Raw genomic sequence first — 21,681 nt, 5'->3', positions numbered from 1 at the left:
ATGTGGCGTTAAACATTTATTAATTATTTTGCCTTTATTAAAATTGAAATTTGCAAATTAAAAAACGCAAGGCATTAATAATTAATTATTTAATTAATAAAAAAATCAATTTCAAGCGCTCATTTAAGGGGGTCGGCCTTCTTATTTCATTGCAAATCATTTAAAAATGGTTTTATTTTATCAAGTCGGCCTAAGGGGGGAAGGATGAACGCGCTATATAAGGGGAGTGGAATTATCATTTTCTACATCATTATTTTACCTTCCTTCATGCGAATTGAAAGAGGCGAATATAGTGCGAATATTATCCAAGGTGGCGTAGACACTTCAAAGGTGGTGCGAGTTTCATTCATCCAAAGATTGGCGCGCTTAGCTATCAAAGGTGGTGCGATTTCAAACCAAAGGTGGCGCTTCGATCCAAAGGGTGGCGCTTTATCCAAACCAAAAAGTGATGCGAAGTATATCATCAAGTATAGAGTGCGAATTGCGTTGAAGACCAAAGGTGGTGCGAACTTGAGGATACATTGAGGCGAATTTGCTAAGGACTTGGAGATTTGTTTATGCGAACTTGAAGATCCATTTGAGACCACGTCCAAGGCGATAATTGAAGATCACTTTCTCTCCAGAGGTGGCGAAGTCAATTTTGAGGAGATCATATTGAAGATTACTTTATACCTCAATTTTGCCTAGGCAAATTTTGTTTTTGCATTCTAGAGTTAGCTCTCTATCGAGGTATGGCGATTTAATTATTATTGTTTTATTCATTCATCGTCATATTTCAAATTTTGAAATTTTGAATTTTCAATCTCTTGGCTCAATCGTTGTATTTTAGGAAATGATAACTCTAGAGACTTATCCTGAGGTTTCCTAAAATTTATCTCTCTTATTTACGTTATTTATTGCAAAATCTATTTCTTATAATGAAATGTTGTGTAGGTATGGCGACCCCAAAGGCGGGAGCATCCACCAGTCGCTCGGCTCTCATGAAAGAAGATCAGAAGACCGAAGAAGTGGAGACCAAGATCGTGTCCAAGTGGAGCAACATTGGAGATACAAACTTGGGGAACTTTAGCACGAAGAAGTTCCGAGAGGTCCCTTACATCGGCAAGCCATCACCTGTCGCCCGGAGAATAATAGAGAGTGGCATCATTAAGGCGGCCGGTTTTCCTCCAGCCATTCAGTGCCACGAGTTGATGATCGAGTGTGCCCGTCATTACAATCCACAGTCCAGGACAATTGTGTCCAATGAGGGAAACACTTTGGCGTACCTTTCAGAGGAAGCCATAAGTGAAGCCTTCCATCTTCCAGAGCATAGGAACATGATATACAAGAGCATTGAAGGAGCCAGATCAGTGTACGATGATGATCCAGATGCTTGCCTAAGCGTAATCAACAAGAACTGGCTACTCAAGAGTCGTCCCCGTCTGAGCAAAGTACCGAACACACCACACAGGATTGATTTCCAGGAGGAGTACAGAGATTTGATTACCATGCTCAACAGAGTTACAGGAGCACCTCATGCCTTCTATTTTGAGAAATGGATGTTTTACTTCATCCAGGTGATTGTTCAAGGAAAGGGTACAATACATTGGGCTAGGATAATTAGCCATTGCTTGGACGTACAGTTGAGAAGACTCAGGGCTACTAAGTCCTTCCACATGAGTTCATACGTCATCTATGCCTTAATCAGGAGCGTTGAGTACGCAGGACTACCTCACAGAGGAGTGATTGGAAGAGGACCCGGCGAGGTCAGAGTTTGTGAATCCTATACCTACTTGCATCATCCACCAGGGAAGAACTACAAGTTAATCAATGATACTTTCACGATGAACATCACAAGGACGTCGCAAGGAGGGATTCACAACAGATTATCTCAGGATGCCCAGGAGTTAATCAAGAGGTACGGTGCTTGGTTCATTCAGTTTCCCAAGTTCACTTACATTAGAGTGCATGGATGTCCTTTACCTCCATACATGTTGCCGAGGTACCCGACAGACAGAATTGTGTTACTTGAAGTAACAAGGCAGTTGGCAGCATATGTGAAGGCATTCAGACACAGACATCAGAATGGAGTTCAGGTACCTATTATTTTGGGTAATTCAGTTGAGGTATGTCCCAATGTCTTAGCCATGGATGACGCAGAGAAGGAGTTAGCCTTGTATCCTTTTTCATCTTTTGCTTGGAGGAATAGTTTTGATCCACATGGACATTTAGAGGAGACGGTCGGTAGAAGATTTAGACATGAGTACCAGATTGAAGATTTTATGATGAATCTCCTAGATGATCTCGAAGTGAAACGAAAGATACATTCTAGATTGCCTTTGGATTTCATTAGGAAATGTAAGATTTACAGAGTAGCCGACCAAGCTCAGGACAACGGCAGGCACATCCAATCTTCATATGATAGAGAAAGCAAAACAATAAGTTTGAATTGGAATGAGCCCGAGGCCGTGGATTTAGATGATTTGATGGCACCAGTCTTGTCTTGTACTCGCAGATGGGTAGACGTTCAACATCAGAAGTTGAGAGAACAAGGCATAGCTATGTCTTTTACTTTGGAAGAAAAGCCAGCCGAAGGTGGAGCCAGTGTTAGTGAAGGCAATCCTAATCCTAGGAATTCAGGTGAAGGTAACCTTCGATGTGCCAGTGAGGGCAATCTCCATTCGAGAGGTTCGAAGAGAAAGGAAAGATCAGAAAAGAAAGAGCCTTCCAAGAAAAAGCAAGATGCCAACAAAGATCAAACACCAGGTACTTCTTCCAGGCCAGAGGATAGAACAGTTCGAGTGGAAGAATCCATGGAATCGATGGTACAGAATGACAGACAGGAGGAAGGACAGGCACAGCATGTTTCATCCGATGGATCTCTCCAAGACTATGATTTAGATAATGATAATGAAGTAACATCTCCTCCCAGACAAGAAGAAATAGTACATAAAGAGATTCAAGTTCAAGAGACAAGATCAAATATCCCAGATTGGTTGAAGGAAAGATTAACTAAGGTGATCGTAATTGAGGACGAGGACAGTGCAATTGATTTAGAGAGCCTCGTAGGACGTTCACATATGACAGCAGAGAAGAAGAAGGCTACAAAGATGTCCAAGATGATTCGAGATGAGACTGGATCTAGAAAACTGCAGATAGCTACACCGGCAGCAGACAAATATGAGGGTGAGATCCTAGCAGAGGACTATCATATACAGACTATTGAGTTAGGACCTTCCACAGCAGAGCAGACTTTAGATGATGTCACCGACACATTTGAGGCATTGAAGGACAAGCTTAGAGAAGAAGTGGAAAAGAATAGAAAGCTTGAGAGAGAGGTCGGTGCATGGAGGACATATTTCAGTCACATCAATGAACCTTTGGGACGTCAGGATCCACTTAGATCACCATTGCAGGCATTGCCCCTTCAATCAATCAATGAAGCAGAAAGATTCAGGAACCTGGTCCAGCGTACATGTGGTTGGATGGATAGATCTCACACGGTGGCCATAGAGTTTGTTACAAGGATGTCGAAGATCACCCATCAGGCTATCCAAGTTCTTGAGATTATTCACAGATTGATGGCAACAGTAGCTGCGTTTGCCCATACCAAGGACGTTGTCATCCCTGTCTTGAAAGTTATAAGACACACATCCAGAAGAATTTTAGCACAAGAGAGGATCTTAGAAGGTGATTCTCACAGTTTGTTTCAGTGGTCAACCTTACTCCATATAAAGAGTGTTCTCTTTGAGGACATCAGTGTTAGATGTGGTCAAGTTGAGGAGGTGATCAATCCGATCCAGGACAGAGTATTTGAGGTACTTCGTACCATTCTTGGCAGAAGGATCGAGGTCGAGACAGATGTGGATTTACAAGAATTTGAGGATAGAATCAAGATCATCTTTCGCAAGGACGCAGATGTTACAGATGAGCAGTATGATCAGATGTATGCCACCATGCTCCTGATTGATAGAACAAAGGAACTTGAACCTACTTGGGACACAGCTCTTCTAGATGCATTTGATCAGGTTATCCACTTAGAAGAGAGTATCAAGAATCTTCTCGAGATTCCAAGCACAGAAATCGAAGGAATCGTGACAAAATTCATTGCATATGCTAAGAAAGAGAATTGGAAAGGGAATAAGATTCTAGATGAAAGGTTGTTACAGATGACATGACATCTTATTTCTCATTGGTTAATACCTCCTAGATTTTTGTGCCAAATTTAATATTTGGCTATGTATTTAATATTGTTCAGTAAAAAGGAGGTCATTTGTAACAAACCCTAATTAGGGTTTAGGTGTCATGATCTTGTCCATTGATTTACTTTCAATCTGGACCTTTCATTGTAACTGGGGATGCTATTTATACCCCCATTTTCCATTTCATTTGTAATAGTTAATAGTCGAATAGTCAGATAATAGTTGATGTAATAGAGAGAGTAGAGTTAGAAGCAATTTTGTTTTGTAGCAAGATTGAGTCTTGAAGAGAGAAATTCAAGCAATTGTTGTATATGATGACTTGGAAATCAATAAAATATTGAAGTTATGGTGTTTTGTTGCAAATTTCTTAAGTTATCTTCATGGTTGTTGGATGTACTTGAATCACGCTCAATCGAAGTAGTTTGTTAATTTGAAAGACTAAGTGTGAGATTTGATATTTGGTAGGATTCGCAATCCAAACCACTAGCTTCTTGCTGATTGTAGGAACGCCTTGCGTGGTCGACTGGAAAACACTTTGAGTCCTTAACCTTCAAGCATTTTCGTATCTAGGATATGTACCTTCGTAGTAGTGTCCTTGGTCTTTGATGCATTGAACACCATTATTACCTTAGAAGATCGCACTAATTTCAATTGAGTTGTTATCTTATGGCAAAATTGAAGTTGGTTGAGTCTTGCCAAATCTCATTCATGCTAAGTCATTCATAGGGTTAGGCTAGATTAGACTTCCTTAAACCCTGTCCTTTTTCCATTTTTTTGAAAAGTTCCTTTTAGATTAGTAAAATCTTCGAGCTTTTGAATCCGTAAGACGCCTTGAAGGAAACAGCAAATCACATTATACCACTAAAAAGCTTGTCCACACGTGGAGACCCCACTAAAAGAACCTTGGAGTCCATCTAACTGATCCTTTTTGCAGATCTTCAGCAGTTAGAGACTATTTTCTCAAGAGAGGATAAGATGCCTTTAGGTATTTTATTCTGTGTATGATGGTGTACAAAATACACGTCAACAGGAACCTCCCACTAAAATTTGTGTCAAAACGGAGCAACTTTTTATTTTTAGAAAGTTCCTATTTTTTAGGGATTTTTCCGAGTCCCGGAATGTCATCATTTTGTCAAAAATCAAACTTACTATTTTTGGTAATTTCTATTTTTAGTAATTTTCTATTTATAGTAAGTCATTTATGCACCCTGTCTAGGGGTCTAACGCTGACACTTTGAAGGTTTCTATTTTTGGAAAATTAGTACTGGCAGTGTCAATCAAACAAGGCGACAAAGACCAGACGTTTGCAGACATTTCTAATTCCGAAAAGTCAAACAGCAGATAGAGAAGGCCAAAATTGGTTAAGTGCTAGAAGCCCATGCCTAAAATGGAAAGCTCGGAAATTCACCAAGGTTCAGGAAAACACTTCAAAATCACAAGGAGGTCAAAATATTTTAAGTTTGGGAGATTGAATGATGAAAAAATCCATGCCAGAATGAGAATTCCGCCCAAGGAAATGATTGGGCGCTAGATGAGGTAGGTCAGGAAATGTTTAAAAAATTCATGAATACTCCACATAGTCAAAATTCCGCCCAACTGTGGACTTGGGCGCTAAAAGAGGGTCTCAAGGATTCACAAAAAAAGTTGTGAATTCCTTCACATAGTCAAAATTGCGCCCTAGCTTGATGGAAGGCGCCAAAGTGGGGGATGCATGGATAACATGAAAATGTTGAAATTCCTTGCCTTGTTGGAAATTGCGCCCTAACAAGGAGGAAGGCGCCAAAGCAGGATTCCCATGGACAATTCATAAATCAATGAATTCCATGACCTATGCAAAATTCCGCCCCAGGACATAGACAATCGCCAAAGTTGATGCATCATGGAATTCCCGCCACAGTCTACGAATCCTCAACCCAGGTGAAAATCCGCCCAGGAATGGGGTAGAGCGCCAAATCCACTAAGGCAAGGAGAGGTGGAAAAAGTAAAGAATCCTTCCCCTGTGCAGAATTCCGCCCCAACCTTGTGGAGGGCGCCAGAATGGAGGAGGCAAGGAGAAATAGATAAATTTCATGAATCCTCCACAATGGTGAAAATCCACCCAACTATGGACTTGGGCGCTAAATGGAGAGTCTCAAGGATTCACAAAAAGTTGCAAGAATCCTTCACATAGCCAAAATTCCGCCCAAGGAAGTGATGTAGCACCAAAATAAACATTCCATGGAAGAAGTGGAAAATGAAAAATTCTAAGACACAAAGAATTCAACGCCCAAGCTAAAAAGTTGAAATTTTGCCTAAGGCATGGAATCCGAGAGGTCAAGGAGGAATAAAAAGCAAAATTTTCCTCAGGCGAATTTTGAATTTGCTATTTTTAGACACCGAATCTCGATGGAGTGTGGAAAATTTTATAGATTCGGAATCGGGGTGAAATTCTCCATCCAATGTACCTAACTCCTAAATTTTAGGAGGATCCCTAAAATATAGGGATGTTGAAAAGAGACATGGAAATTCCTTCAAAAGCAGGAGACGACAAGTTAGAATGAAATCAAGCAAATCTTGAGAAAATCCTTCAAATTCCCTCCAAAATCAAAAAGAATGAAAATCAACAAGTTGGCGAAGAGAATCTTCCAAGTATGACGCATGACTTGGAGCATTTAAGGAAATTTCTAAATTCAAACTCATTCGCATGGGAAATTGCTTCTGCATGGCTTGGTTATTGAGGAAAGTATGACGCGTCATGAATGCAATTACTAATTTAATGCCTCCTAACTTAGCAAGACGTTTTGAAGAATTCTATATAAGTTTGGAAAGGCTTTTCATTTCTCACGTGCAAGATTCAAGAAAGAAAAAGTGGAGAAGTGAAGAGTGGTCATACTTAGTCTCTGTTTTCATCACTTTCAAGGTGCCTCCAGGATGGCAGAATCAAACAAGGCAGCTACTCTCTCTAGGCAGGTGTTGATCAAGGCGGAAATGAAAGGTTTCCTTCCCCATTCCCGACTGAATTCAAGATGGGAAGAAATCAGCGATACTAATTTAGGCACATTCAATTTGGCTGCATTCAAGATCAGAATGTTCGGGACAGCAAGGCACGGTCCATCACCAACAGCTATCAAAATTGTCAGAAGCGGAATTTTTGCGGCAGCTAGCTTTCCTCCTACTATTCAATGCCCGGATTAGGTCCAAGCATAGTTTTAAAACTCGCGGACTCGCCACGGACTCGCGAGTCCTTGGGAGCCGCAAGTCGGCAAGTCCCTGCGAAAGACTTGCGAGTCTTTCGCAAAGACTCGCAAGTCTTTCGTAGGGACTCGCAGGCCCAGAAAAGACGCCCGTAAAGGGTTAAAACTGAGTTTTTTTTTAATTTTTCACTTCATTTTTATTTTTGTTTGGTTTTAGCAGGTTTGTAGGGTTTGAAGGAGTAGAGGGAAGAAAAAATCAGCAAGAGAGATCTAGGTAAGGATTTTTTCTCTTTCATTTTTTTTCATTTGAATCATTTCATTGTTTTGAAACTCAAAAAAATCTTGAAAAACAAGGGGATATGCTGCCAAATTTTTTTCTCTTTTCTTTCCTAAGTTATTTCCTCATTTTTTTTTCATGTTTTTGAATGCTATTTTTCCCTAATGATTCATTGTTATTTTTTTTGTTGATTTTCCATAAAACCTTGCTGATTTTTTTTTTTCATGTTAAATCAGCAATGGCAAGTTCAACTCCAAGGGCAACCCCAAGGTCAGGAAGACAAAGAGATAAAGCATGGAAATATGGGATTGCAAGAAGCAAAAAGGGGGAGGTCACTTGCACCGAATGTACAAAATGGATGACTGGTGGAATCAATAGATTAAAATACCACCTTGCACAAATACCTAGGCATGGTGTGGAGGCATGCCCCAAATCAACGCCTGAAATTATTAGAGAGATGAAGGCCATTCTTGCTGAGAACGATATGCATAAGGAAGAAAGGCAAAAAACAAGGGAAGCCATGGCAGCTACAATGAATCCCACATTGTCCACTTCGGGTGCCATTGGTCACACTCGGGGTCGTCAATCACTTTCATCTTTTGGTGACAATGAGGGTGAGGCTAGTGGCACTCCTGTTAGATCAGCCCCTAATTTTTTTGTACCACGCAATGTTCCAGGAGCACAACCTTCACTTGAAGGTACAGGATGGAATAAAGAGAAGCATGAACAAGCACGGATAGAGGCTTCAAACTTTTGTTTTTACAATAATCTATCTTTCAATGCAGCAAACAATGCGTATTGGGAAGGTTTTGTTAATGCAGTAACAGTTGCGGGTAAGGGGTTTAAGGCCCCAACAGGTCATGACTTCAGTGGGCCATTGCTAGAGAAAGCTGTGCAAAATACACAAGGTGTGGTTGATGATCAGAAAAGGTATTGGAAGAGAAAAGGATGCAGCATTTTATCTGATGGATGGACAGATGGACGGAATACGACTCTTCTCAACTTCTTGGTGGCTTCAAATGGTGCAATGGTATTCATAAAGTCTGTTGATGCCTCAAATGAAATAAAAAACGCAGAGACTTTGTGTAATCTGTTGGATGGTGTGGTTCAGGAAGTTGGAGTTGAGAATGTTGTCCAAATTATCACGAACAACGCAGCTGCATATGTATCTGCAGGTAGAATGCTTATGGAGAGGCATCCTTCGATTACATGGAGTCCTTGTGCTGCACATTGCTTGGACTTGGTGCTAGAGGACATTGGGAAGATTGGATGGGTGAAGAAGGTGGTTGAAGATGCAAGAAGTGTCACCAAATTCATCTACAACCATACTTGGGTGCTTGCTTTGATGAGAAAACACACAAATGGCAAGGACCTTGTGCAACTTGGAGTGACACGATTTGCTAGCCACTTCATCACTTTGCAGAGCATTCTTAGTGTCATTCCTCATCTTAAGCAGATGTTTGTGTCAAATGCTTGGTTGGGGTCTGCATACTCCAAAAGACCTGAAGCAGACAAGATTGTGAGCATTGTTTTTTATGAAGGGTTCAATAAAAGTGGAGAGGAGTTGATTGCGGTAAGTAACAAACACAAAAGTAAAGTTTATACAATCTTGTCTATTTGCTGATTTTATTTTTTAGGGCTTGATTTTGTACTAATTTAAAATTTGTTTTCATTTTTTTAGGTGACAGAACCTTTGGTAAGGGTTCTTCGTATGATGGATGGAGAGGGCATGCCAATGGGTTTCATTTATGAGGCCATGGATAGGGCCAAAGAGGCCATTTCACATTACTATCGTTGAAATAAAAGAAAATGTGAAATCCTTTGGCGCATCATTGATCGTAGGTGGACAAACCAACTCCACCAACCGATACATGCCTTCGCCTACTTTTTGAACCCGAAATTCTACTTCTCTGATTCATTTAGGGCTGACGACGAGGTCATGGCAGGTGTTATTACATGCATTGATAAGATGACACCTGATCCTGAGTTGAGAGACAAGGTTCTTGATGAGTTGGAGGTGAGATTTGACATTTGCAATTGCTCTATCTTTATTTATGAATTCGGAAATGTTCATTATTGAATTTGAGTTTGACACTTTGACTATCTATTTCTGAATTTGGAAATGTTCATCGTTCAAGATCTACAAAAGTGCAGAGGGGAGACTCTTCTCATCACAACTAGCAATTGATAGGAGAGGAAAACAACAACCAGGTAAAAAATTTAGTAACTTAGTTCAATAGTGCAAGAAAAAACCTACAAACTTGATTGTTACATTTTTTTCTCAATTCTAATATTTCTAAATGTTTTTTGTAGATTTATGGTGGGAGAATTATGGTGCTGGCACGCCTAATCTTCAAAAGCTAGTTATCCGTGTTTTGTCTCAGCCATGCAGTGCTTCTAGGTGTGAGCGAAATTGGAGTGTATTTGAGAGCATTCACACACAGAAGAGAAATAGATTGTCACAAAAGCGGCTCAATGATCTAGTATTTGTTCAGTACAACCTTCGCCTTCAAGTTAGACAGGTGGAGGGTGTTTCACATGAGGCCATTGACTTGGATGAAATTGATCCATATGGTGATTGGACCATGAATGAACAAAATGATGGTGACGATGTCCTCCTTACAGAAGAAGAAATTGCAGAAATAGAGAGAGGAGCAGCACAAGATTTAGAAGGAGCAAGATTGGATGAAATGGAGGATGAAGATGAGGACGATGATGTGGACTTTGACTTTGAAGAAGAATCATCTCACCATTTAGATACCACAACACCCACTACTACTACTTCTTGCTCAAGGCCTGAAAAATTGAGCTATATTAGGAAAAATACAAAGAGGAAGATGTAGTCTTCTCTTTGGTTTGTTCATTCACATTGTTGTTTTCCACATTTGGAGTTGGACTTGGACATATCATTATATGTAATTTTGTGAACATTTATATACTTATGCTGCCATTATAGTATTATACATTTTAGAGTTGAAACTTGAAACTTGAATATGCTGCAAAACTTGAATATGCTGCCATGAATAATGAAATTTAAAATATTGCGTGTTTGTAGATCATATGACATGTATGTGTAATGTTTCAATTATGGCACTTATGTTCTCTAAATGCATTAATTTCTTTATGTTTTTTTTTGTAAAACTACGGCTTTTTTTTTTTGCCGAGTCTTTCACGAGTCTTTCACGAGTCCGAGTCCAAGTCCAAGTCCAAATTTTTGGCTTGCCGAGTCCGAGGCGAGTCCGAGATTTTCAACTATGGGTCCAGGAATGTGCAACACATTATAATTTGGAGCGAATGACAATCTCAACACCTGATGGCAAGCTGTTGGCAACATTGACTCCGGAGTCAATTGGTGAGGCTTTCGGAATTCCTTCGCACTATTCCATGTCGTACGGGACCAGCAGCGAAGCTCAGGGAGTATATGAAGCGGGTCCTGCCAAGTGTGCTGATTTGATTAATAAAAAGTGGTTCCTGAAGCCCAGAGTGCACACTTCCAAGATGCCAAAAACTATCACCATCTTCGAGTTCAAGCAAGAGTATGTGGACCTAATAAAAATGTTAAGCAGAGTAATGGGGTATTCACATTCTGTGAACTTCGAGACCTGGATGTTCTTCTATATAGGTGAGATCATGAATTCAAATGGGCTAATCGAGTAGGCCAGATTGATCAGTCACTACTTGCACGAGCAATTGAAGAACTTAAAAGTAAAAAGGTCCCAGTCCTTTTTCATGAGCTCCTACCTGTTCTATATGCTTGTGCGAAGAGGAGGATTCGATGGGCTGCTAGCAAGAGGAATCATGGGTTGCGGACCAACTCAATTAAAAGTACATGATTGTTATCCCCAGCTACATCTTCACAATGTCACTTCTTACAAGTTGGCAAATAACACCTTCACCATGTACTTGACACGGTGTTGTTGTGACGTATTCACACATCGCCCCATTATAAATGGGAATCCATACTTTTTGCTTTCTGGGGTTTGTTTTTCTAGTTTTTTAGGGTTTTGTTTGTTAACCTTTGCATTTTGAGTGTCGCCAGGAGGATCACTAGGATGGCAGGCTCTGCTTGAGCCAAGGTAAGTCCACGGGGCCCCAGAATTAGGGTTTCTTTGAGAGTCTTCCTTAGGGCCTGGTTTTGCTCTTGTTGCTAATTGTGTCTTGCTTGGTGAGTATCATCCTTGAAGGTCTGTGTTAGGTCAAATTGGTGAGTGATGAAGTCTGGAATGTGATCCTGATCTTCAAATACCCTGAAATTTGGCTAAGTTTGGAATGTCTTCTTGATCCTGAAATTTGACTAAGTCTGGAAAACTGAAGAATCCTCCAAAAACTAGATTTTGCATTATAACTCCTGGAGGTCCGAAACCACTCTCAAACATCCTGACAGTATATATGGAATATAACTTAAAGCATAAGAAAGAAGAAAGATATAAGGAAATGTCACTTATTTCTAAAATCACCTATTTTCCCTACAGGTCAAGTCAAACTTTGAGTTTTTATAGCTTGGATGAGTGTGAGGAGAGGTGTTCTTGCCCTTTTGAAGTTGATTGAGGTTGAAAGATGGAGGAGTAAGCTCAAATCATGAATTTCGCTCCCGACCCTTCCAAAGGGTCCAGAGCGAAATTCTTCAAAGCACCTATTTTCTCCTTGGATGAGGTCAAGACTTTAGTTCCTATTGCGTATATGGAAGTGGAGTGATGTATTTTTGCTTGGCAATGTAGATTGGAGTTCAAGAAATGAAATATCAAGCCTCGCTCCTGACCCTTCCAAAGGGCCCAGAGCGAAATTCCCCAAAACCACTTTTTTCCTCAATTTTATGCCAAACCTAGGGTGGTTCAAGGTGAATTAGGATTGGGAGTGTCCTTAGGTGTGACCTTGACTTGCTAGTGATTATCAAAATGATGGAAATTAGCCCAAACCAAGGATTTCGCTCCTAACCCTTCCAGAGGGTCCAGAGCAAAAATCCTAGGATCACCTATCTTCTTTGCTAGACAAGTTAAGTTTTTGGTTTTTATGGCGTAGATAGGAGTGAGGCGATGTGTCCTTGGTCTTGGAAGTGGATTGGAGTTGAAAGAATGAGGAAATAAGCTCAAAACAAGATTTTCGCTCTTGACCCTTCCAAAGGGTCCAGAGCGAAAACCCTAAAATCTATCTTATCCTTCAAATTTTGTGCTAGGTCAGGCCTAGATCTAGGTGAGAGAAGCCCTTTGGATTGCCTTTTAATGATTTTTGATCACCAAAAATGCAAGTTTTGAGTTAAATTCTTCAAACTACCTATTTCCTCCTTGTGTCAAGTCAGGACTTTGAGTCTTAAGGCATGGTTGAGGTTGAAATGATGTTACTTTGCCTTGCAAGATGAAGTGAAGTGAAGGAGATGAAGAATCAAGCATAAGACTTGAATTTCGCTCCTGGCCCTTCCAAAGGGTCCAAGGCGAAATTCACAAAATGTCCTTTTTTCCTTCAAGTTTGAGCTAAGCCAAGATGGTGGTCAAGGAGGATTGGACTTGGAGATTGCCACAATCATGCATTTGAGTAAGTTTTGGGTCCAAGAGGTAAAGATTTTGAGCTAAGACTTAAATTTCGCTCCTGACCCTTCTAGAGGGTCCAGGGCGAAATCTTTTGAAACTCCTATTATTCACCTTGTTTGGGCCAGGGGAAGAGCTAGTTGTGAGATAATGTTGAAATGAGGTCTAAATTGGCCAGGGATGCAAAAATTGCTCCTGACCCTTCCAAAAGGTCCAGGGCAAAATTCTTATAGGGCCTGTCCCTGGGAAGGATTTTGAACGAACTTTATTTTGAAGTCTTCTTGTTGATGATTTAAGGTGGAAAATGCTTTGTTGAAATGAACATGTCATATGTACTTAATCACCTTTTGGTTTATTTTGCAGATGGAGAAAACCAGGCCAGGGCAAGGACGACCAATTCCAGTCCATCATCGTCAAGGACGTTCCACAGGCAAAAGGGAAGATTCATGGTGTTCAAGGAATTCCCAACTACCTTCACTTCGCCACACTAAGGAACCACAAGATGACAAAGAAAGGCGATGCCAACATTTCAAGGAAAGGTACACCATCCATCCAACACATCAAAGACAAAGGAGGTCAAAGCAAGGGTCCGTTGAAGAAGCAGATAGTTTCAGAAGAGTTAATTAAAGTTAGCTTCTCAGCATAATCAAATTGAACATCAACCAAGTTACAAGTGTCAGACAAGGTGACATCCCAGTCATCACTCCTCTAGTCGGATTGGTCCACCTCAGCATGTCCAGATTCAATGTACCTAATTCACCGAAGGCGGCACAAACTTCGAGGCACCTACCCCTGCTTCCTATTGGTCCTCACCCTTGGAATGTAATTTTCTAATTGGCTAAGGAAGTTTGTTGTAACAAACCCTAATTAGGGTTTCTATCTTGTAATCCTAGCCATTGATTCTAAATCAATCAAAGTCGTCTATTTGTAAAGGGTTTCCCTATATAAAGCCTTGGCTCCTCATTTGTAAAGGTTAATAGTTGTTGGTTAATAGAGAATAGATAGTAGTGAATAGTCAGAGAGTAGGAAATAGTTAGAGTAGAATAGAAAGAGAAGGCAAAGATTGTTGCCAAGATGTTGCTGTAAAGAACTTGTAAACTTCATTGAAGAAATGGTGAATTCTATGGGTCGATTCAACAATTTGCATGGTCTCTCTACTTCTCAAATTTGATTTCATGTTATTAGATGAGTGGAAGAAATGTGTATGATCGATGGTGAAATTTGTATATCCATACTACTAGCAGTTTGTTGATTGCAGACTTGCCTTGTGTAGTCAACTGGAATCATTCAACTTAAGCTTAACTTCAATTGTCGCTTCTTCATTGATATGCATCAGCTTGATGGTGTCCTGCCTGTAGCGGTGATCTGAACATCATAAAGCTTTCCTCAGAAGATCACACTAACCTTGTGGAGATGGTCCTGGGATGTCAAAGCAAGACTTAGTTAGAATTTCGTCAAAGGTCATTCATTGCTCTTACATTCTTGGTATTAGAAATAGATCCCATTTCAACCTTTCTCCTTTTTCTTTTATTTTCAAAATCAACGGCCAGTAAAATCCCACGTTCCAGCAATATCCAAAGCAAATCAGACGTTCAAGCAGTCAAACTTAAGTCCCCTTGTGATTCCATCAAATTCACATCATACCACGAGAAGCTTATCCACACGTAGAGAACCTACATACAAGAACCTTGGAGTTGCCTCGATTGATCCTTCGGCGAAATCTTCAGCAGTCCGGAAACTTTGTTCAAGAGAGGATTAGGTACCTTTAGGTATTTTATTCTATGTTTGTCGTGTACAAAAGACACATTAACACACGGCTTATGCAAAAGAAGTTGCACATGAGGGTGTCACCGCAAGCAAGTGCCTTGGTCCAGAAAAATGGAGCTACATTCTTACAATTTCCTAAATTCACCTACATCAGGACGCAAGGATTCTCATTCCATTCATACAAGTTGCCTAGATATCCATCAAACAAGCTTGTATTGCTAGAGCTCATGAGACAATTAACTGCCTATGATCAGCTGCAGAAGAAGAAGAAGCAATCAATTGAATTTCCAGTTGTCCTGGGTGACTTCATGGAAATATGCCCAGGCTTCGAAGTCACTGAGAGTGCAGCAAGGGAATTGGCTTTCTATCGTCTGCCATTTTATACATCTAGGGCCCAATATGATCCTTACTGCCAAATTAGAAAGGTGGTTGGCGTCAAATTCATACACAAGTTTCACTTAGAAGATTATTGGGCAGGTGTCGAGGATGACCTTGAGGTCCGGAAGAGAATGCATTCCAAATTGCCCCTCGACACCATCAGGATAAGTGAAATATATCAGGTGCCAGATCAGGTGAAGGAAGATGCAGATTTGATACAACCTAAATTCGAGAAAATAAAGGATCAGCCTATTCAGTTGCCAGATTGGTCAGAGCCCGAGATGGATGATTTGGGTATCTTTGCTAAACCGGTGCTGAAATTCACCAAGCACTGCATTGACAGGCAGATAAGGCAATTGGCGGAAGGGAATGTTCATCTAACATATCAGCTAATGGGAAGTCTAGATTCCCACAGCGAGGCAACCAAAGGCTCTTCGAAGGGTCAGGCAGGAAAGGAAGTTCGGATGGATAAAAGAAAAAATGCCCAAAAGAGACCAAGGACAGCAAAGAATAAGGATATCCAACAGGAAATCCCACGGGAGGTTCAACAAGAAGTCTAGCAGGAAGAGCCTCCACAAAAGAAAGCAAGGACGGAAAGAGATTACTCACCAAGCAGTTCCTCGAGTGTGCAGGAGGTAGAGATGTTTCCACATACCACAGGTCCACTTCCAGAGAGCATTCCGGCACCAGATATACTCAGCATCAACGCTTCACAGGGACACCATCAGCCAAGAAGTCAAAGGCAAGAAAGTCCCCCTCATCAGGAAGAGGCTCGCCAGGATAGCTTCGTGGAAGCTATCCTTGGTGAAATGGAGGAAGAGTCGCAGGAACAGGAGCACGTAGAGGATCATGGTCATTCCATCCCCGATCCAGATTGGCTGGTAGGAAGGATGAAAAAGGAATCAAAAAGGGAAACCAATCTTGCTCAAGAGTTGGAAGAATTATTGAAGAGGATGGATCAGCCAGTGGAAAGAAAGGCTCCCCGAAAATTTTCCAAGGTGGTCAGGGAAGAATCTAGATCTCGGACCTTGCATATTGTTGAGCATGCAATGGATAAAGATAGAAGTGAGATCAAGCAAGAGGATTACGTCATCAAACAGATTGATCTTGGCCATGCTTCCACAAGTCAAGTAATGGGAGACTTTGAAGAATCTTCCTTAGCCATGAAGGAGAAATTGCTGAAATCAAAGGCGAAATGTAAGTGGCTGAGGGAAGAAAATAGAGTCCTATGCGAATACGTCAGGAGTTTCAAAAGACCCCTCAGGAAGGCAAGTCCTTCATTCACTCCTCCTTCCTCCCTTCCCAAGGAAGTGGTTGATGATGCAGAGCTTATTAGAGCAATGGCGCAAAATTCTCGGGAATGGGTAGAGAATGTTCATACCGAAGCAGGAAAATTCATTGAAGACCTAGCTCTGCTTCACTCAAAATTCGTGACCCTCCTGAACAAACTAGAGACAGCAGAAGGATTATGGGAGGATGTGCACATTTACCAGGACTTAACCATTCCGCGACTCAGGGCTTTGACGAAGACTCCAAGGCAAATTCTGGTGGACGAGAAAGTGATTCAAGAAAATGAAGCTTATGACTTTCCCCAATGGTTCTACGCCATCTGCTCAAGAAAGAACACCTCTGACAAATTCAGCGTTGACTCTTTTACCTTGAAGGAGTCCATCAGAGGGGTACAGGAGGAAATCATTAGTGCAATAGAAGCATTGTTTGCGAAGAAACTCAATGACGAAGGAATAAGAGTGAACTCCCTGAAATCTCAGTTGCACGATTTCTTCTTCGTAGGTTCATTCCCTAAAGAACATTTTGCAAATGTTTCTTCATTCTCCGGTATAATGAAGAAGACACAAGAAGTCATGACGGAGTGGGAGAGCTTCTTTTCCAAGAGCGAGGAAGAAATTGCCTTGATGGAGTTTGACATTGAAAATGTGCCAAGTGTCTCCATCGGAGAGCTGGAAGCAGTCGCCGTGAGATTCATTGCATACGCCATAAATGAACAGGATAATGGTCCATTTTTGGACGAGAATCTTTTGGTTGAATAGTGGTGGCGTATTTACTGCTGGAGGTATTTTGACTAGGTGTGGGTCCAGTCAATGCATGTTGTCGTCGGATGAGGAATCTTCTTGCATGCAGCCTCCTCATTTATCGTTTTATTCTCCGTGCATGTCATCATCATATGGAGAATGATGGGCATTTATTCCTTGCATGGGTGTTTGCTATATTCTGGGCATAATCAACATCATGGGGCACATTTAACGTGCTAGTGGGCGCTATTTTAGGCTCTTTGAATTAATTGTACATGGGCATAATGGGTTATTTATTACCGATTCCCACCTTGTTGCACCTTGAGTGCGGAATCTTCTAAGGTGAAACCCTAATTAGGGTTTGCATGGCCTGAGGCCTATATAAAGGGGTGACCCCCCTCATTTGTAAAGGAGGAGAGATTATTATCTGAGATTGTTGCATCAGGATTGTGAAGTAGCCAACTTAATGCATTGTTCAATTTTGAAGGTGTATTCTTGTTCTACTTTGGCAATCTACATGGTCTTGCTCTCTTCAATTAGATTAGATTTGCTTACATGTTGCTAGAAGAACTGGATCTGATAGGAGTACTTGTTGCTGAATCTGAGCTCATACTTTTGGTGTGCAGCTGATTGTTGTATACCATGCAAAGTTAGCCTGAGCCTTTTGATGTGTATACGCTTAACTTTGATCAACAATAGAGATTGTTCGATCCGATGGTCCATATTGATGATCTGAAAAACCTCCACGCACCCTTTGAAGATTGCACCGCCTTCGTGTAGTTGTGCTCTGCTGGCAAAACGAAGCGTGGTTTGATTTTGCATAAGTGATCCCATCTCCTATTCTTAGGATTAGATTAGCTTTAGCATAGTCTTCTCTACCCTACTCTTATTTACTTTCCGCATAATTCGAAAAATCCAAAAGATCCAAAATTAGAGCTTTCATTGCAAATCATCCGTGCAGAAATCTTTGAGCTTGCATGAGTCTTCTCCAATTGAACACACGTAAGGCCCCCTTGGGTTATCAGCAAACCCATCAAACATCTGAGTCACGTCCACGCACTGAAGGAACCTTGGGATTAGCTGTTTGAACTTTAAGCAATCCTAGCATACAGACTAATCTTGGTCAAGAGAGGATAAGGTGACCGTTGGTGACTTTATTCTGTGTTAGACACGGTCATTAAAAACACGTCAACAAGACCCTTGGCAGCATTTATCTCTTCTTTTGCAACCTTCAAATCGGTATTGAATCCTCCATTTGCATAAGTAAATCAGTCTTCTATTGCTCATTTGCATCAGCAAACTTATTTGATCAATTGTTGATTGCCTTATAATACCAAGATAAATCGGTGTTTTGCTCTTCATTTGTAAATCGAAGTTGGCTTGATCAGATTTTGATTGCCCTACTTCATCAAGACTAGGCGGTGTTTTGTGTCTCATTTGCTCAACACAAATTTCGGCCCTTTCGCCTTCATTTGCACAATGTGGTTTTAGTCGGTATTTTGTAGTCCATTTGCACAAGAGGTTTTCCTTAGATCGATGTCTAACGTTTCTTTTGCATTGACCAATCAGCTATTTAGTGCTCATTTGCACCATGATTTTGATGACTTTTCGTATTGAATTGCACAAGATGACAACCTAGGTGGTATTGCATCATGTGTTTGCACAACTCAACAAGTTTGGGTGGCATTTTCTTCTTCATTTGTATTACTACATGCTAGCAGCATTTTGTGCCTTGTTTGCTCAACCTAATCGACCTTAACCCCTTTGTTTACATCAATCTTTCTTACCTTGGATGGTGTTTGATCTTTCAATTGCATTGACAAATCGGTCTCAAGGGTTTCATTTGCAATATCGGCATTATGGTCTTCATTTGCATTAGCAAGTTTGGTGATTTTGGTTGCCTCATCAATCCTAGGTGAATAAGCCTACTTGGCTTTATTTGCATAACATGATTTGTTTGAACATTTTTTATTGCCTCATTGCACCAAGGCAAATCGGCCTTTTTTAGCTCATTTGCATGATCAAACCTGACCAAAGCCTATCTTATTTTGTTTGAACAAAACTTCTTTCTGCCAATCGGCCCTTGGGGCTTCATTTGCATAAACTGGGGGACACATGTAGGTTCATTTGCACTAATGCTAGCTAGGCGGCAATTTCATGTTCATTTGCAAAGCTTGCCATGCGGCAACTTGGTCTTTGTCAACATTATGAAATCGGTTTTGAACCTTTTGTTTGAACTATGAAAACCCTGATTGGGTGGCTTTACACATTTGGTTTGCATTAGTCCTTCTTACCTAATCGGGATTTTCTTCTTGAATCACATAATGATGGCAACCTTAAACCCTTGGTTTGCATAATCTCCATCTTGCTAAAAGCGGTCATCTATACTTTTTTTATATTGACAAATCGCCCTTAGGTGCCTATTCGCTCATGCAGATTTGATTGATCAAATATTGATCATTATATTGTTCCTAGGCAAATCGGCCTTTGCTCTCATTTGCATGATCAAACCTAATGGAAGCATGTCTTATCTTTGTTTGAATTAAACCTTCTTCTTGTTGGATTGGCATTTGATGGTTCATTTGCACAATTACCTCCTTGACAGCAAGCTCATACCAGTACCACATCTTAAGCAAAATCTTGCCTTAGCCAAATTTTCGTCTCAAAACCCCAATGTGACCAATGCTATGAAACTTCACCATTAGTTTATCACTGTGACCAGCTTTGGTGAAAATTTTCTCAATCTAACCTATGCCACTCCAAGCCCTAAGACCTTTTGCTTGCAAACTGACAACTCTCTTGCCTCTTGACAATCTTAGCAACTTTGGCATCCTAGCGACCTGACCTTAAATACCTATCTTGGGCTAACAGAACCATCCTCCACTCATAAGTAAGGGTTAACAACCAAGAAACTACTAAGCAAAACACTAAGCAAAGTGAAAAGTGGGGGTCCCCATTTGCAATGGGATGATGTGTGAAAACATCACAACAAGCCTCTTGAAGGCTAAGATGCTAAGAACAACATCGAATCCTTAGCATGAGAGTTGTAGTTCTTTGTCTAATACCGGTAGGCTGATAAAATAACTTAAAAGTCTGTCCCACCAAGCGTGCCAGAAACTATTGTAAAAAAAAATTGCACCCTTGTCTGAGCTATTAACTCAGACAACCCTTGTGAGGTTGAATCTCCAGAGAAGGTTGGCTTCCTCTCTGATCAGGGTGCAGTGTTGAACCAACCCAACACTTTAGCTTCTATCTCTAATCCTATTATAATGACTTGCAAAGGGAAGAAAGAATGCAAAGAATAAAGGGAGGTGATGCACCAAGATTAGAATGTGTCTTCCCCTACCTATGACTGCACAATACACCAATGAGAACTCCCCAAGACATACACAACTTCCTACCTTAATCAGTCTCCTAAAGCCTGTATGAAGGTTAGGACTCAATAAAATGCTCAAAGGAAAGAAGAATATTCACAACGCAACATTTATGAGCAACCTTAACTCAACATACAATCTGGAAACGGAAAAAAATGCATGCAAATAAGAAGGTAAGATGCTTTACACAGAATATTTGCACTAGGAGGTAAAACAAGGAATTTTATTGATATAAGGCAAGGCAGAAGTTACAATTATAGAAAAACATGAATTTCTATAAGAGAATTGAGGGAAGAACTCTGATTGAGCATTGAATACAAAACCCTAATCAAACTATGGTTGGGTTGCAGAATCGATGAGAAGGAACAAACCATATCCAAGATCGGATAGTCTAGAAGCTGAGAAAGACTGAGAAGGATGTCTCTGCAGTCGATGGAACCTGAAAAATCCATAAAATCAAGGCAGCCTGTTTGTAGGTATGGCATTTGAATGTTCTTTAACGGGACAGAGAGTCCTCTACGGACCATAAATGGGCATGGAAGGTCATGTTTGATGTTTGAAGAGCCTAGATTTTAATAATGGTGTCGTCTTGGAACGTTTGATAGGGGTAGAGAGTAGTTGGGATTGATGAGCATTCATTTTCAACCTCCTTGTCGGCAATCACCATATCCCTGCGACGTCGAGCTGGGACCCACCCCATGGCCCGCGGGGGCACAGGGTCCATTTGACTTGCTTCCTTTCCTACCCAGCATCCTCACGATCCAACCCTGTTTTTTGTCATCACCCCCACAGGAGCACGGGGGAACATAAAATGGTTATTGATAATGCCTACCCTGCGGCCCCGCACGGAAAATAGTTAGTGGAACTAACCAGCGCAAGGGCACGGAGTAAGAACGATATCAAGGCCAAAAGTGGGAGCTAGTAAGCATACAAGGAGGGACGATCACCAACGATGAAAAGGGGCCTCTAGCTGGTAAAC

The 21,681-nt window shown here is 40.9% G+C and overlaps 1 protein-coding gene and 1 long non-coding RNA gene across 12 annotated transcripts in view; one reads left to right on the top strand and one right to left on the bottom strand.

The window, feature by feature from the left end:
* The window catches only part of LOC131040412 (ran-binding protein M homolog), a 179,128-nt gene that overhangs the window by 77,077 nt on the left and 80,370 nt on the right, over window positions 1-21,681 (bottom strand). The window lies entirely within an intron of this gene.
* LOC131873910 (uncharacterized) lies at window positions 9,441-9,991 on the top strand. The gene is made up of 3 exons (XR_009371801.1): window positions 9,441-9,648; window positions 9,770-9,842; window positions 9,945-9,991. It is a non-coding gene; the product is annotated as an uncharacterized LOC131873910 (long non-coding RNA).

Source organism: Cryptomeria japonica, chromosome 3, assembly GCF_030272615.1.
Source record: "Cryptomeria japonica chromosome 3, Sugi_1.0, whole genome shotgun sequence".
Lineage (NCBI taxonomy): Eukaryota > Viridiplantae > Streptophyta > Pinopsida > Cupressales > Cupressaceae > Cryptomeria > Cryptomeria japonica.
The sequence above is the reverse complement of the archived record's forward strand: the minus strand, read 5'-3'. Positions and strand labels throughout refer to the sequence as shown.